The sequence below is a fragment of the Paralichthys olivaceus genome, chromosome 4 (assembly GCF_024713975.1).
Source record: "Paralichthys olivaceus isolate ysfri-2021 chromosome 4, ASM2471397v2, whole genome shotgun sequence".
NCBI classification, from domain to species: domain Eukaryota; kingdom Metazoa; phylum Chordata; class Actinopteri; order Pleuronectiformes; family Paralichthyidae; genus Paralichthys; species Paralichthys olivaceus.
In genome coordinates, this window is record NC_091096.1 from 6,289,718 (window position 1) to 6,307,379 (window position 17,662).

Below are 17,662 nucleotides of genomic sequence, written 5' to 3' on the forward strand. Positions count from 1 at the left end.
TTTGATCAACATTATTGCTCATTGTCATCAATCAAGTGGAGCTGATGAACATGTGTTTTCATTTTTTGCCAACAAAGGTCACAACAGGCACGGTGGACAAAAGCAGACCAGGAAAGGTCAGCACGCGAGGGTTGTTGAGGGAAACTGAGGGGAGCTCACATTAGCGCGCCGCCAGCAGTGATGGAGAAAGAAGCTGAAAACAAATGGAAGCTTAGAAAAGCCTTTTTTTTTTTTTAAACATCACTGTTCCGCAAGTCTCTTGATGATTTAATCCCAGCGTCGCTTTGGGGTCAGGGCACCATTACAGCTCGGGGAAAATCAAACCAAACCATTTCATCTCTTAATTGGACTGCTTCACAGATCTTTATGGTCTTGCCCCATCAGCTCTTAACCAGATCTAAGTTGTCTGGACAAAAAAATACCCAGGCTGCATTTAAAACATTTGTGGTTCCTACACATGTATGTGTGTGCAGCTGGTTTCAGGGAATTCCTGTATAGTGGCGAGCATGCAAGCGATTAAATACACAGCCATCCCATAATGCTCGTCTGTCCTCTTGTCACCGATGTCACGTAGGCCTGCATTCTTCTTTCCCACAAAAGTGAAGCTTAAAGGGATACTTCACCAAAAAAAGACAATTCACTCATTATCTAGTCACCACTGTGCCGATGGAGGGGTGGGTGACGTGTTTGACTCCACAAAACACGTTTGGATTTTCAGGGGTAAATAGCGTTGCAGCCGAATCCAAAACAATTGAAGTAACTGGGGACCAAGTGAAAAAAAGCATGTGTTCACATTCCCACGCACACGGGGCTTACAGACACTTTGATGACACCACAGGAGGAGCATGGAACCATGTTCTGTTTTTGTTTCTTTTACGTTTGAAGAATCGGTCCCCAGTTAATGATGTTACACTTCACCCAACCCTCCATCGGCATCGTGGCTAGTAGATAATGATTTTCATTTTCATTATTGGGTGAACTATCCCTTTAATAGCTCTGATGTCACACAGAATGATTGTGCTATTTGTTGCCACCTCTTCTGTCTTCTTTACAAACAGCTCTGACTCAGTTCTTAAATCCTGCCATAGGCTTCCTATTGGTTTTCCCGTCTTTGTTGCTTTGAAGGAGGAGACCCTCACTTAAATTGGGGAGTGTGACTCACACAAGAAATCCACCATTCTTTAAGCTATGGCCTCCTCCCACGAACAAGGAAACTCATACCACCTTGCTTGTACACAATTAGTCATTTATTACACCATTTAGCGTGTGACTGCTTTTGCCCGTTGAATGGCTTTCACTGACCCGCAGTGATTTTGGCCTTGTTTGTGTTCTCCACTCGGGCCTGAGAGCTGTTTTGTAGTGTCTCTGGTGGCCTTCTGTAAGCCGCAGGGTCTGTATCAAAGCGCTGTCACACAGAGCGTCTCTTGTTTGGGTGCTGGCCCGGTGTTAACTATGCTAATGACAGGCTTTACTGCCGAACTGTGAGGCATTGTGGTTGTATTTATGGAAGACAGAATGGATGTTATTTTTCCCGTTCTCCTCATTCTTGTACATTTGTCCAGCAGTGCACAGAGCTTAAGCTTTAATGAGTCATAATATAGCCACTGAATTCTGGGGTCAGTTCGAGGTTTGGAAAAATAAGCAAGGGAGGAAACAGACAGAATCATGGGAGAAGTTATTCTTGGCATTTGGGAAGACGTTAAGTCAATGACACACTGATGGAAACAAGTCTGTGCCCTTGTTAACTACAAATTGTCTCCAAAGTCGTATTCTCCTGTTCTGTGTGTGGGCTGTGCAATATAAAAAACATTAATATTTAATAATTGCACTATGGATTTTCTCTGTCGCTTTGTAATGCTTTGTTTTTAGTGGGAGGTAAATGTTTAGACTGGATCTAAGAGGCCCGTGTGAATGATCTGTTCAAATGTGCACTTTAATGGACACAGCTATTTGATAAAGCTTATAGTTCTTGTCTGTGTCTCTCACTCTGTCTCTTTCTCTATCTCTCTCTCTCTCATTCTGCAGGTATCTCTGACTCCAGAGCTGCAGGTTCCAGACTATAATAATCTGTATTATTGTTACCTGGTGCTGCCCTCATTAATAACACCTTTACATCTATAATTATCACTTATTATTTTCAGCTTAAGTATGATGGTTACACAACTGTTCCTGGTCTCCTCCCTCCCTCTCATTTCTCCACTCGTTCCCTTTTTGTACAATTTTAATTGAATTTTATTGTGAATTGTGTGTAAGTATTTTCTCAGTTAATTGTAGCCTTCAAACATAGCCTTTGTCATTCTCTTCCGTGGGAGAACGGAGCTCAGGGTTCTTTTTGAATGCTTGATGTTTGAACAGTTGTGAGCTCACGTGTCAATTTGAACCTAGCTTTCATATTTCTACACCCGAGTGTAGTGAAGGGTGTGACGAGGCTTGGAGATAAATGACGGACCTGTCTGCGCTGGTCTGTGCTGTTATGTTGATAATGTTACCGCCTATTTGCATTTGATTGTGCGAACGGAGACAGGCTCCATGTAAGGATGAGCAGCTGGCTGACTAGTCACCACACACACTCATGTGACACTGCTATTTCTAGCCAAATCATTCCTCCTCCCTGCTGCCTTTAGTAACATGAGCGTGTGGTGGATATGTGACACCTCAGAAAGCTGCGAGCCTGGAAGGCGGGGGCAGTTTTTCAGATGGAGCGTGGTGGTATTTGTGCAGAGGCCACCTTGCAGGGTGGGGATTAGCCTGGTGGAACAATGGCATTTTGCTTAATTGAATGTAAATAATTTGGTTCCAGATGAGAGGGAGATGAAGGTATGTGCTCTCGACAGGTTGATTTGACTTTCAGATTGTTGTCACAAATCTGTCACCTGTGACACCAGTGCACTGCCATATTGTGTGTCGCATGTGCGATCACCCACCAAAAAGATCCATGTGTAAATGTGCCGGCTCGGGGATTAGAAATCTGTGCACACGTGTTATAAGATGTGCTGTTAGATGCATAGTCCGTAAACTGCTGTCAGATCTGTGCACTCAAATGACTTGGTTCACGCCTGACCAGCAAAGTATATATGTTACACAATGAGAGAGCTGTGGAACATCCAACATGATATAGCTCACTGTTGAGTTCTGCGTTGCCTAAAACCCTGGTATGTGTGCGCTGTAAATTAACCGTGTGCTACACAAGCCCTCACACATACAGTTCCGCCTTTTCTCTGAAGCTTCCTCCAGAGCTGCTCATCCGTAAAACTTCACGGTCGACTCTGCACTTCCTCGAGTCCTCGGCAATACAACAAAGCCTGAAGTTGATCGGCAGATGGTGATTATAGTAAAATAAAGTTAGCACATTTTTTGACACGCTCAAAATACACACGCGCGGTCGGTTGACGCACATCCATCATGGCTGCCGACAGGATGTCAAAAGATCAGATGGTATCGATGCAGAACCAAACCAATTAAAAATCCATTTTTCTCTGCAGTTCGCTGTAAGTTTTCTCAACTCAAATGTCATTGTAATGGATTAGTATAGACACAGTGACATGTCCTTTGATGGCTTCCCTTAGAAAACAATGAGAAATAAAACCCACACTATCCCGAACCACCTGTGTCCACACTGTAACTGAGGATCTCTGCTGGCATGCTTCACATCTTTATTGGTCCTGATAACCCATGTTCTTCTGGCTGTGCCGATTGGTGACATTACCTAATTTGGTGAATGGGTTGGAGGAAAAGAGTTGTCACCCTGTCGTGATACATGGCTTCATTTATGGCGTCGCTGTGTCAACACAGTTTTATTTTTTTATACCTCCATAGCAACAGAAAATACATAGAGAAGATGGTCTGATTTCATTGTAGGTGAAATTATGAAGCAGTATTTATCCTAACGCCTGATCAATGTGTTAAAGTCACATCTCACATTGAACCAAACTGGTAAACAATTATTTTACCATTAATGACTGTGAAGGTTAAAAACCTCCTGTACTGCTGGATGCAGGACTTTAAAACCAATGGTTTCCTTAATTCACTTTAAATATGTGTGTAATAGTATACTGTGGAGAGAATCCTATTGTGATCTGATATGATGAATCATGACTCATGCCCTTAAGCTCTAACAAGCTGAGACCAGAGGATTCAAAGCAGATTTAATCAGGGTTTTCAAACTGAGTGGAGCTTCATATAATTGGTAAATGGTATAATTGCTCCTCTTTAGCTCTATGAAAGTCCAAACACAGAATCATTTTGGAACAGAGTGCGGCACCAGAAATATTTGTACCCCCAAAAAACCCCAGAGAACACGGTGAGGGCGGTGTGTGCAGGGTAATCAGGTCCCTCCTCCAGCAAACATCCTTGTGCTGGATAACGTCAGGCTGGTTAACTTAGGGAGACGAGGATTGAGTGTCTTTGAAAAACTCCAGGGTTCCCTGTACTGAACAGGTGATGACATCTTCATAATGTTTCAAACATTCCATCCCTGTAATGGCTCTACAGTAAGAGGACCACCCAGTAATGCTGCGAAGGCCCCCCCAGCTTCAGTGTGAACTGTAGTCACAAAACCCGTCAACATTACACACTGACTCTGTTTGTAACGTGTTAACAATTTGATTCCCTTTCGCCTTGGACTAAACTATGAATCTTTTTTTAAATGAAATAAAGGACTTTCAAATATAAGCTGCAGTTTGAAGTTATAACAAAATTAAGTGTCTGAATATAATTTTATCTCATAATATAGAAAAACAGTAATTTAGGGTATGTCATCTTGTTGATGTTAACCACAAACACAGGCTCGTTGGTTAATTTAGAGAAAACAAAATACATTAAATCACATCATTGGTTTGAAAAATTGCACAAATCCCCATCATGAAACTCAGCTGTTACAGTTTGTTCTAATATTATGTTCTTACTACAGTGTCTGTTGTAAACCTGCATGTTTGGAATGGGATATTTACTCGGTCTGTGGTAATGCTATTTGCAGCTTTCTGTCTGAAACTGCTCAGTGACCTGCAGTAATTGAGCCGTGGCAAATGTGCAAATAGCTGTTCAGTGAAACTCGACGTCGAACCCCAAACTGGAGAATCAGTATTTGTTACCGTTGTGATCGACAACATCACTTACCATGATGAGTCTCAGCCGCGGCGGCTACAGGGCGCTGGTCAACTGTTCATTAATGTTGAACATATAGTGTCTGTCCAAATTGCATAAAATGTGACACCGCACTTCCCTGGGCCATTAACAATTCCCCTGCCGAGTGTGAAGTCAATAAGAGAAACGGTTCTCGAGATGAGCCTCAGACAGACAGACTGGAATTATTAGATAGAGGAAAGGTAGATCAGATAGACGTGTGGCAGGGGAGAGGAAAATTGAAATTTAGAATTAAAGAGACACAAAGTGATGTCTTATAGTAACACTATCTCTGATGCCTTAACTAAGTCATGACAGGGAAGAAATAAAACATGCACGCACATATATAAAGTGGCAGTCGTATATCAGCAAGCGACTGTAGCCTGTAACTTGCAGCAGGTGCAGTGAGACATGCTGAAAGCGACAGCAGGATTTTGTGCTGTGGCAGATGCAGGTCATGGGGGTATTAGACTTTAAATGGTGTTTATGGCAGTGGAAATACTGTACTCTGTGTATTTTACTGTTCCACTGGTGTATGAGGGAAACACAGGGCGTTTGAACTTTATTGAGCCTTCTCCTGGCCAGGGCAAGATGGTGTCCTGATGTGAGGCGATGGGTGGGGGGGGGGGAAAAAAGTTTCAAGGAAATGATTTTTCCCCAACAGGATTAGAGGTGACCTCGGCAAACTCCCCCTCCTCCCCATCACCGGAACACCAGCAGACCACTTGTCACAATGAGTTTCTTTCAGCATCGAGCATGCTGCGACAAAAAGCTGCTCATGTCACACAAAGCCTCAAACGATTCTGTCCCCACAATATCTCCCTCTCGGGGCAATGCAACAGCTCCATTTAAAAAATGTCTAATAGGCTGAAATGGTGGTGTTCTGTGGGCAATCAGGACAGAACTAGAGCAGTAATATTCACTATGTATTACAAAGTTCTTCTTTATCAACTTAACAAGACACAGTTTCACAGTACTTGTGTCGGAGGGGGCATGAACTGAATTTCCACAAATGCAAAAGTGAGCGGCACTCCTAGAAGTCAAGTAGCGGAGTTGTTGGTTTGCAACCCCTTCCTGAAATCATGTGATAACACTGGATGCAGTGTGCACCGTGTGGTTTTAAGATTAACTCATTCATGCTTTGGTGCATGTAGTAGCCGTAGTAACAGCATGGATTTTCACTCAGGTGACAGTCGTGGATTCCAGATTGATTTTGTTGTTGCAAACATTTATTCGCAGGTTGCTGCTTTTTGTCAGGAACCTGCTCTCGGACAGTTCGAGTTCCGTGCTCTATCTTCTAAGCACACGGTCTAAATTAAGTTCAGGCAAGTGGGGAAAAGGTCACCACACCATGTACATGATAGTCATGCTGTCTCTTAATTAATCATGGGTGTGTTTTTGGTTGTGTGTCATCCTCCATTCCCTTTTAAAGCCACGTGCACTTGCAATGCAGCTAGGACAGATTTGCCCGGTAGTCAGAGAGAACCCTTCTCTGCGAAGGAAACCGTTTCACTCTGTGCACAAGCGGATCATCTGTGTGTGGCAAGCAGTGCATGTTCTTTGTGCACTGGGCCAATATTCCGACAGTATTGATTTGATAAAGCCTTAAAATAACCGCGACCGCTTTCCATGGCCTCAAGATAGAAATATAACAAATGTGCCAGACCACACCTCGTTTTAAGCCCAACTCCACCGTGGGTGCTCAGATGGCTGCAAGTTCATTTGCTATTTAAACAACATGCTGGTTGAGCTTGTTGCTGCTTTGCATCGGGTGTAAGATTAGGACTCTATCTTTGTAAAAATTTAGTGGAGTTTTTAGTTGATAAACAAAATAGATGTAGCTATTCAATACTATCTCAGTGGCATAAAAAGTCAACTTCAAATTTAGACTCTAAATTTCACCTTTGAAGCTCGATGTGTTCTTAGCAATTGATTGTTGATCAAACGGAAATATCTTCTCAACAGGGAACACGACATATAGTTCATCTCCCACTGTGAAACCATACTGCGCTGAATTCCTCAGCCGTCTTTACACTCAAATGTATTGCATTCATGATTAACTTCATGTTAATATTGTAGAAAATAAACAATATTAAAAGTTTATTTTGGTGCAAACTTTCTTTAATTTGATAGTTGATTCACTTTCAATGCCAAGCCCCTTGATGCGATTACAGCCTGCTGCTGAAGTCGTCATGTGAAATTCCCCTCCCCAGGTCCCATCCTCGCAACTATCATCCACTGCTAATTCTAGCAGCACGTTTTCCAGCGTTACTCTTGGTTTTCACCTAGAATAACAGTGGAGGGGTAATCCGCTGACTCACTGACTCGCAGGCCTAATCCAGTGAGCCTCGTGCCTTTTCTTCCGCTGTGTGTCGGCTGTGTACGTCGAGGTTAAACGCTCCTAATGCTGTGTGTGTGTGTGTGTGTGTGCGCATACGTATGTGTCTTTACAGAGGCCTAGCATTCCTGCAGAGAGGTGGCCGAGCACAGGACCCCATGTTCCGCCGTCGCGTCTAACCCTACGTGCGCACAGCAGCAGGTCTAATCAAAGCACTTCATAATACTGTTAGCTGGGTCATGTGCTAGAAGCCAGGATTAAGAGCAGGAGGGCACAGGCCACTAGATCCAGCTTAGGAGGGAGTGCTCTCTTGCTCTCTCTCGCTCTCTCTCTCGCTCTCTCTCCTCTCCTCTCCTCTCCTTCTTTGTCTCTCTCACTTGTGAGGACACAACCATCCAAGGTCACACCAAACAGACCCTTCCGTGCTGTACCAATGGTCGATAAATATCTACAGTGAGAGTATGCACTTGTCTTCTTACCCAATGAATTGGCTCCATTTTCCTGAAGTCTGTCCCCACACACTACGCTCTGTGACAGAGGAAGTCCCACAGCTGTGTGATGTGACGATAAAAACCATCTATTGTTTTGTATTGTGCTCTGTTGTGTGGCAAATGCAGCGTCTGCCGTCATCTGGATGACTCTGGCACAGATGTAGGCAGGAAAGTTGAATGAGCGTGAGTGTGACACAGAACAGGGTCATTCTGAATACAAGAAGGACTCAGCCCTGCCAGGACAAAACGAGAAGCTTGTACCTAAAATAAGAGCTCGATGAAGTTAAATTCTATCTTTGGTCTATAATCACACTTTAGGGTTACATTTATTTTGTTATCAACTAATTTATGATTATATTTTTAATAAATTGTTATTTTACTTAATAACTCAGTGAAATCATAGAAAATCTGCCATATTGGAGATTTAGTCATATGACACATTCTTAATAAGTCCATGTTCACATCAATGCAGATGCTTTAAACTCTGTGTTTAATTGTCCTTATGCAGGACTTTGTAAATACTGAAACACTGTGCGAGTCTTCACCTGTCATAATAAATGAAGTATCAGTACACAGAACAGTACCTGCAAAGTGTAATCTCATTTGTTTGATTAACCATTTTATTTTTACAGAATAAGGCCTTGTTCTATAAATTGGTTTCACAAAAATCACATTTAACTTCTTTGAGACAATAAAACATGACAGTTTACAAGGGCATGAATAATTGTTATACCCACATCTGTGCTGCATAACTGAAAATGAAATATCCAGCTTCACACTGAAGAACTACAGTTTTTTTTATAAAAACCATCCTCTTGGATATACAGACATCTTGAACTATGAGATTTCCAGTGTTTCTGACGTTTTTACACCCGATTTTCTAGTTTGTAAAATTCCAGGTGCATGAAATCACAGGATAGTAACATAAATGCCCTTTTTTAGAACGCTGATTAAGATCTAATTGATCGGTCTGCATTTAAGTACGTAGGGAAGACCTAAACAGTCGAGATGAATTAATCCCTATTACTGTGGACGTAGCCTAAAACATCATTAATCATGTCGGTGCCTCTCTCGCAGTCTGTTTCTATGGTGCATTTTCAGCACGCACTAATACCGGAGCCCACTTTGCCCCAGTAACACAGTTAAAAACCACCGAGCATGCCAACTGTAGGTCTCAGCAGTGGAGAAAGGAGGCAGGTAGGTTAGAGATCCTGGCCGTGCTTTCTGAGCTCTGAGCCAGATCAACATTTCTGCGTTTACACGAATAAGAGCAGGGGAGATTTGAAGGGTAAGTCGGGTGAGTGAAGTGGAGGAAGCACAGGGGCGAAAGGGACTCGGCTTGCTGTTGGGCACCTTTTGCTTATTCCTGGAAGAGAACTGGAACTGTCTGGCTGAGGCTGAGTGTGGGAGGGGAGGGGAGAGGGGGGTGAGAGAGGAGAGGAAAACAGAGAGAGAGAGAGGGTTCAAGGGTAAGACGACTCTCAGGAACATGGACACAGATGGCCGAAAGTGAAGAAAGCAGGATCGCACAACAAGCCATGTTGTTGGTAGGTACAGAGCGTAATCATGTCAGCGGTCATATGATGTGAAGCTTCGCCAACACCCCCACCCCCTCAACTGCAGGTGATAGAGTGGATGGCTCTATATTCGTAGTCGAGGCACATTTGGATCGGTCACTTAGGATCATTGTTGAGAGCGTGGTTTATTCTCAGAGGTGACTAATAGTTTCTGACGGTCTTAAAGCATCATCTAGAGCATCCTTTGTGTTGCTGCTATTTTGGCCTCAGTGTTTATTTTTCCATCGTGTTTGTGTTTGTGCTCAGCAGGATGATTCTGGAGAATAACGTCAAATCCCTCATAGATTAACTCACAAGAAAAGACTTTTCACTTTGAAATGTTCAATTGTTGTATCCGCAAGTTTGATGTTTTCTTTTATTTCACCCCAAGTTAGTTTCTTTACAAATCACCACAGACGATTCATGGGCAGTAAAGTGTCCCTACAACATTATTATGTCCAGTTTAACTTTACTATGTCCAGTTTAAGGACAGTAAAGTGACCTTATAACTTTACTATGTCCAGTTTAAGGACAGTAAAGTGACCCTATAACTTTACTATGTCCAGTTTAAGGAAAGTAAAGTGTCAATGACTTTAAAACAGACATTCAGTCAGGGAGGAGTCGGTTCTTTCACTTTGCCATTTCAGGGTGAGGGAGTCAAACACTTGCACAGTCTGCTCTGAAACCAGAGAGAGCTGACCTTAAAAGAGTATTTAAACATAAGGCTTACTCAACACTGAAAGCCAGAGGGGGGCTCGATTGTTTGCTGTTGTAACTTGGCCTGCTTAGTGATTCTACTCAGATACTCGCTCAGTCTATGGAGTGTGACACTGACCATCTGACTTTCATCCTTCGGAACTGGATTTCAGACGACAGCTTGCCTCGTAAATCCACTGGAGAAGGACAGAAGACGAGAAAGTGGTAAAGTCGAACAATGTGACTTGGTTATGAAATATTGTTTGTATTCAGTGGGTAACAAATTGGAAAACAAGTAATTTTATAATACAATTCAATACGGAAAATTGTTGTGTTAAGATTTTTTTTTTTCCAATTCAAAGTGTTTGTGCAGGTCTTATGGGAAAAGACCTGTCACTGTGCACGGTGTTGAAAAAAAGTTTGTGACCTCGGAGGGATCTGCATGAAGTTTGATACTTGTCCTCAAGTGATGTCACGTGAAGATGCACGAAGGTCGATGGTGATTTATCTGCACGATAAACAAACTTGAAATCTACTCAACGTGAAGTGAGGGATCTCCCATCAGGAGGTTTGGGGGCAGATCATCATTCACTGGAAACAGTATTTGGCCAATCACCCATTTTATTTTCAGATATCTGAATCAGAAATACTGAAATGTTTCCAGAACAGAAACTGCATCAACAATAAGTTGTGTTAAGATAATCATTATTTTAAGGTCTCTCATAGATGATACATAACTCTTGTCCTCATCGCACACTTTAAATGTAATATTAGTTTGTTGTATCGGCCTAAACTCAATTTTGAAGCTTATTTATTCCTAAACTAAAGAAAAACACATCACTGTATTCTTTCTACATTTTTAAGCAATAGCTCCTTTTTACCAGTTCACGCAGAGTGACACAGCTGGACACACGCATGCAGTGGCATGAGAAGAATGCATGAATGAAGTTTTTTCACCTCAGATCAAGGACCCTGGAGATGTTTTATGCTCAGATTCATGGAATCTGTTCTGGTTTTCAAAGTGTTTTCATCAGGGTCGGTCAATGCTGTTTTCTACAGAAGTTCAGGCTCTGATGTTCTTCACAATCTGTTTGTATAACTGCTGCCGGCCTACACATGTTTGCAGAATGTAACCTGGATCTTAGGAGGACAACGTCTGCATTTCTTTTGCTTTCTCGCTCTCCTCTCTGTAGCACTGCTGTCAATGCAAAGCATCTGTTACAGTGAGTGAGCAGTGATTGGGTGGTTCAACAGTCCCTTTGCTTTATAAGTAAGAACTGCAAATTGCCCAGTTCAAGTTTTACAGACACCTGACAGAACTGCCAGACTCAGCTGCACGTACAAAAGTTGTCTCCCGAGTTCTGTCTCGTCTGATCAGCTCTTTTGATCGGCCTTTAACGAGCCCACAGACAGAACTATTCAGAGACACACATCAGCTGATAATGGCCAGTGGCCATATTGTGTCAGGATGGGTTTGTGCTGTGAGGAGTTTCACCGCTGGCCTGTGACTTCAGTGATAGTGAGGATCATCACTCTACCGAAGTAAATCAGCCGAAATGTGCAGAGAAAACTATTAATTAAGACTCAAGGCTGTGATGAATTCTTGACAAGAGATCTTCTGAAGGATTACCACAGTGAGTTGCTTCTTGACACTGTGACTTAGTGCTGCAGTGCAGACGAGAGAAAAGTGTGTGTGTGTGTGTGTGTGTGTGTGTGTGTGTGTGTGTGTGTGTGTGTGTGTGTGTGTGTGTGTGTGTGTGTGTGTGTGTGTGTGTGTGTGTGTGTGTGTGTGTGTGTGTGTGTGTCCTTTGAAGCTCGTGTTGAAAGCGACAGGCTCTTTGCAGTCATCTTCGCCGTTGTTGTCATTCTTAAACAACCCCCTTCCAGCACATGGAGGCTGACTGATCTCAACACTGTACAGAGAGTGTGTGTGTGTTTTGGTTCTAGGAGACAGCGCCTCCCTGCTGCGAAGCCCAGAGTCGGAGGCAGCAGGTGCAGCTGACGCAGATAGGCTTTTTAGCAGGCAGGGCCAGTTGGGGGACAGAAAGAGGGAGAATGAGTGAGAGACGTTAGAGGAAGAAAAAGCCACAGGGACTCAAACAAACAGGAGAGCAGAGCGCTGAGCAGAACTGGACATATGAATTTATCACACACACTGTTCTCGTCCTGGCACAGTATGTGAGAACGAAAAAGGAACAGGACCTGAACTGCACCAGACATTCCTGTAGCTTCAGTGGTGAGTGATGAGTGTTTTTCAAGTGTGTGGTTAAAACTGTGAAGCTTCTTTGGAAGTGGATGAAGAATGTTTAAATTTATCTGGTGAAGTTTGAGAGACGTGCTTAAAAATGATTTGTTGTTGCTTTTCTCAATAGAAAATGACAGATTTGTGAATGGGTTAATTTTTGAGGACCATTTTCCTCTCGATGCGTCTTGTTGCATCGTCAGAGAGGAAACGTCAGAAGAGACGAGGACTCTTGACTCTGCTTTGTGTGTTGACAGCGATGAGGCTGCAGTGACTCCGGTCCTTGCTCCTCATTGTGTCAACGAGAGCCTCTGTCCGTCACACGAGGGCTCGCTGTTCAGAGACGACCGTGGACGAGAGAAAGGTAGATGAAGTGTGCTAGCCAAGCTCATTTCATCATCCTGAATTCTTTGAGTTACACAATCCCCTACGATGCTCGTTGCTGCGGAGGATTTCTCCGTCAGCTCATCACACTGTTGCTCACACGTCTTCACATGTGAATCTGTAAATCATATTGACCCGTCAACAACTTGCATTGTGTTGTCACCGGAGTAACGGAGGGAAGGGTAGAGCTCTGAATGCCCTTGACCCGTGTGCACGCTTTTCTCCGGGCTGTAGAACACATCCACACGCAGGTACCCCTCATCCCCCCCCCCCCTGCTGTCCTCCTCCGCAGTCATTGGCCGCCTGCCCTCCATCCGGCCGTCCTCTCTGCAAACAGCCAGCCAATCAAACGTGGGCCCCTTCCTCTCCGATGTTTGTTATTGGCTGATGTGTGCTGTGAATGCGGATGCTTTCCTTTAAGAGGCAGTCTAGACTCAGCTGGATACGCTGTGTGTGTGTGTGTGTCTCTCTCTCTCTCTGTTGCTCTCTTGTAAGCTCGCCCGCTCTCTCTCTCCTGCAACACCACCACAACCTGCTGATTTCTCACTAAGCCTCTCACGCTCCCCCCTTTCACTCCTCTCTCTCCTGTCATCAGCTGTTCTCCCCCACTCGCTCCTCATAATTTTATTTCCCGTCAATCACGTGCTCACTCCCCCATTTCATTCTCCATATTTTCTTTCTTTTTCATTCAGCGCACCATTTCTCTCCGTTTCTCCCCCCAACGCTGACATTTTGTCTTTGACATTCACTAATCTCCGCTACTTTGCCGCCTCCTGCTGATGTGCGGAGACATGAAGGTGAGTGGAGTTGATTTCCAGGCTTTAAAGCTCCTCTGCTCTCCCGTTTGTCTTATATTACCCACGTCTCCCTCTCTTAACTCAGCAAGCTGTTTGGTGGATGTGAGCCCCCCCCCGTGTCCTTGGAGGCTCTGGCTGCAGTTGCGGATGCTTCAGGTGTAACAATTAGCCAGCGCTGGCAGGATGCTGCTGTGAGTCATGATCTGATGCTGCATGTATGTTGTACTTGTCATCCTTTCAGCAGCTGCCTTGGTTGTCTGATGAGTCGGGGGGTGTTGAATCACTGCGTGGTTAGTGCAGCTGCGTGTCAATGCAGACAGCAGCTCGTGACACAGTGTTTTCCAGCAGCTTCGGCTGTGGTGCAGCGGCATCTCAGGCAGATTAATGAGCATTGTACGGCAACAACAGTTAGAGAAGTGAGCGATTTGCACACAGTTTCTCTGTCGTGGCACGAAACTCCTGCAGCCTCCAGAGGTTCAGGCTCAGATAAAGATAGTTTAAAAATAGTTGAGATTTGATTCAACACACGCATTGAGCAATTTTCCTTTTTTTCTCAGCTGTGCTTGACAGGAGAGCAGAGACGACACGAAGACCCAGTTCAGTCAGTTGTTTCTCCCTGTTAGTTTTTTTTTGTGTGTCATTGTCCTCATTGTGTGTACTTGAAAATGTGTCTGCCAGTAATAACCCTCCTCAAACACTTTACATTTCTGCTCTCTCTCACACACATACACGCACACACACACATACACACACACACACACACACACACACACACACACACACACACACACACACACACACACACACACACACACTGCCAGGGCTGCCACGCACGTAGCTGTCTTGTCAGCTTGGGGCAGTTTGGGGGTCAGGGTTTTGCTCAAGGACACTTCTATATGTGGACAGGAGGAGCCAGGAATTGAACAGTGAATGATTGGTGGACAACCCTCCCCTGAGCCACAGCTGCCATAAGAGACTGAAGTCTGTATTTATTTCACACCAGAGATATAGTAGAATAATCAAAGACTCTTTTCTTATAAGAAAACCTAAACCAAATATTTAACATTTCTGTACTAGCTCTTCTGGAGTCCTACAGGGGACACATTCCTTCATGGTTGATGAACTTCCCTTGAAATCGTATAGCAACGTTATTATCTCTGCCAAGGTTATGTTTTTGCATGCATGTGTTTCTTAGTTTGCAGGATTACACAAAAACTACTGGACAGATTAATACAAAACTTAGTGGGATGATGCAGTATAGCTCTGGGATTTACATGTTAAATTAACGTGTGGATCATTAAATAAACTCCTCATGGAAATCTCCTTGTCGTCAAAAATGAAATTGAAGTACGAACAACAGCGATCGGCTCAGACGGTGGTCTCAGGTTCAGCACCTTGGACAGCAGCCGTGACTCTGTGCAGAATGATCCACCTGAGCTGAAGAAGCAGGACGTTACTACTGATCCAGGTTCAGTCAGAGTAACAAACATTTACACATCAGGCTTTTTGAAATCTTCTCAAAACATACATTTGAAGTACTTCTGTGAGGTTTTTGACATGTGCAGGTTTTAATCATTACTTACTTTTCTAACTTATCCTGTCCTATACTGTCCCCAAGTCCTGTTAGCACTGACTCTTTCTTTCTTCTTTTGACAAATAACCTTGGCTTCCAAATCCCATTTCACGTTGCTGCTTCATCTCATTTATTGGTCCGGATTCCAGTGACCAGTACAAAAGCTTTATAATCACTCACTATATTTTCACCCATGCTGCATAGAGCAAAGATGGCTGCCGGTGGTGAATGTGCATTATGGGTCTGCCGCCTCTGCTAATTATCTTGGAAGCCTTAAATCTACTCTGTTCTATTCTTTGAAGCTAAAGCAGATTGAGGTATAAGACATGTACAGTGAAAAGATGACCTTCAGACAGGTTGTGTGAGATTGATTTTTAAATTCACTTAATTTTATGAAGACTTTATGTTTTGCTGAAGGACTAAACTCTTGACGGTTTCAAGGTCTGGATGAATTATTCATTGGAGCCTAGTAAACAACTTGAAGGTACGGAGCCTGAGATTTGTCTGAATCAAGGAGGACACGTTTAAGTTGTATCACACCCATGAATCTGTGGTCTGTAATCTGACCCTTTTGCAATTAATAGGCTCTGCAGTGAATATGAAAATCAATGCGTAGAGAAAACATGGCAGGTTTGTTACTTTACCAATGAAGGACATGAGGCTTTATTGTATTTATAATCAGCAGTCTGGGTAATGTCCATACGTTTGTGCTCTGGCGAGAAGAAAACGCGGTCTCTTCATTTTTGGAGAAGGTGCTGTTACTTGCATCATAAGGTGTGGTTGTTCTAGCAGCACACGTCAGAGTTCTAAGCTTTTTGATTGGATGTTTCTTACTGAAATAGCCCCTCCCACATTAGGCCTTCATACGTCATTCTGATTCATCTCGGAGCCTGATTTTAATTCTGCATATCATTGCGTATAGTTCCTACTCCATCATGAAAGCCTGAGAAAGCTTTTAAAGCTGAAGGACATTTATTTATCATTGTTTTTATTATTCATCTCAATAAACTGTTAATTGAAGGTCAAGTAGAGGATGAAAATAGTTTTTATGGGAACTAGTGTTGATGTGTTACAGTGGGACATGGTCTATAAAATGAACTGTGTGTCAGCTGCAGCTGTCATGTTGAGTTTCCTTCTTTAGAAAAGTGTGGACCTGATTAAAAAGGCACATGTGAGCACGCACACACTGGAGTCGCTCGTTCTCGTCTTTCCTCCCCCTCCTCCCCTCACTCTGACACACAGTGAAGCACAAACCGCTCTCTCCGGTGACGTGTTCCACCGCTGCACAGACCGTTTCCTCTGTGGAGTCTCTGGTCGGGCTTGGTTGATGGCCATGTTTGATTGTGTGTTTGTGGTGTTCCGCAGCTCCACAGCGTCCTGTTCAAAGCCTGCATCTGTCACTACACTAAATTGATTAAATTAATTGTTTTCTGCAGAGGGGTGGTGCTCAAGTGGCTGTCTCCTGGAGTTGAATATCAATCAATTCATCCTGATGTCAGCTTCTTTTATCGACCTCTCCTTCTCTCTTCTGTTGCCTGTAGCTGCGGCTGGATGTTCTCGTTTGCTTCAGGTGTCATCACATAACTCCACTTCCTGTCGTTTCAAATTAAAAATACTCTGCAGAGTCGAATTACTTAGACTTCTTGTCATCGCACGGCGATGATGAAACACTGAAGTTAAAACCGTACGTGAAATAAAACACCTGCGGATACTTGACAGTGATAACATCATACCCAGGATTGTTAATTTATGTTTAGTCATGAATCATTAACTTGGTTGACCTGTTTCATATTTATTCTCTTTCATCCAAAGAGTCGTAAACTTCCTTGTGTGAGACTGAATCATTAATTCCAGGGGCATTGATCCTTCACCTTGATCATTCACTCCGATCTCCCTCTGGAGGGGAGCAGGTGAAAAGAGTTTCCCCTCAGGGATCCATGAAGTATCGTTTAGTCTTAGTACTTTAGATGTTACCTCCTCTGAGCTCAGTTTCCTCCCAGATCACAGATAAACTGGCCTGTGGTTTTGTGAGTAAACAAACATGTTAGATTCTCTCTTGAAAACTTTAAAAACCAATTATGATGCTCTAATTTTAATAACTTGAGTTATCTGGTTGTGGTTTATGGACTCGCAGGGACCTGATGAACAGATTAATTATAATCATATTTAATGTGAGTGTGGCGGTTCAACAGAGGATAAAGGGACGGCAGGACCTGACCTCAGCTGTTCCAGATGGAGCGCTTGGTTGGGAGGAGGGAGCCATAACAGGCCGCAGGCTATTTAGAAAAGAGTCGCCTGCCCCCACACGACGAGGAGCACACAGTCAGTTCATGCCGAGAGAATGTACTTGTCTGGTTTTCCAGCTGTTTACTTTTAACGCTCCCCATTAACAACTGGCTTCACCGTACATGGAAATGTGCTGCCATTAACTATGAAATGATTTTGATTATGTGGCATAGACGGA

General features: G+C 43.5%; 1 protein-coding gene across 4 annotated transcripts in view; it reads left to right on the forward strand.

The window, feature by feature from the left end:
- The window catches only part of slc20a2 (solute carrier family 20 member 2), a 40,624-nt gene that overhangs the window by 4,868 nt on the left and 18,094 nt on the right, over positions 1-17,662 (forward strand). Inside the window, exon 1 of one of the 4 annotated variants that reach the window (XM_069523462.1) lies at positions 10,298-10,427. The exons of 2 other annotated variants lie outside the window; for them this stretch is intronic. The gene's annotated coding sequence lies outside the window, so the exon portion shown is untranslated. Of the gene's footprint in view, positions 1-10,297; positions 10,428-12,177; positions 12,439-17,662 lie in introns of those variants that run through there. One more of the 4 variants, XM_069523461.1, reaches the window with a different exon arrangement.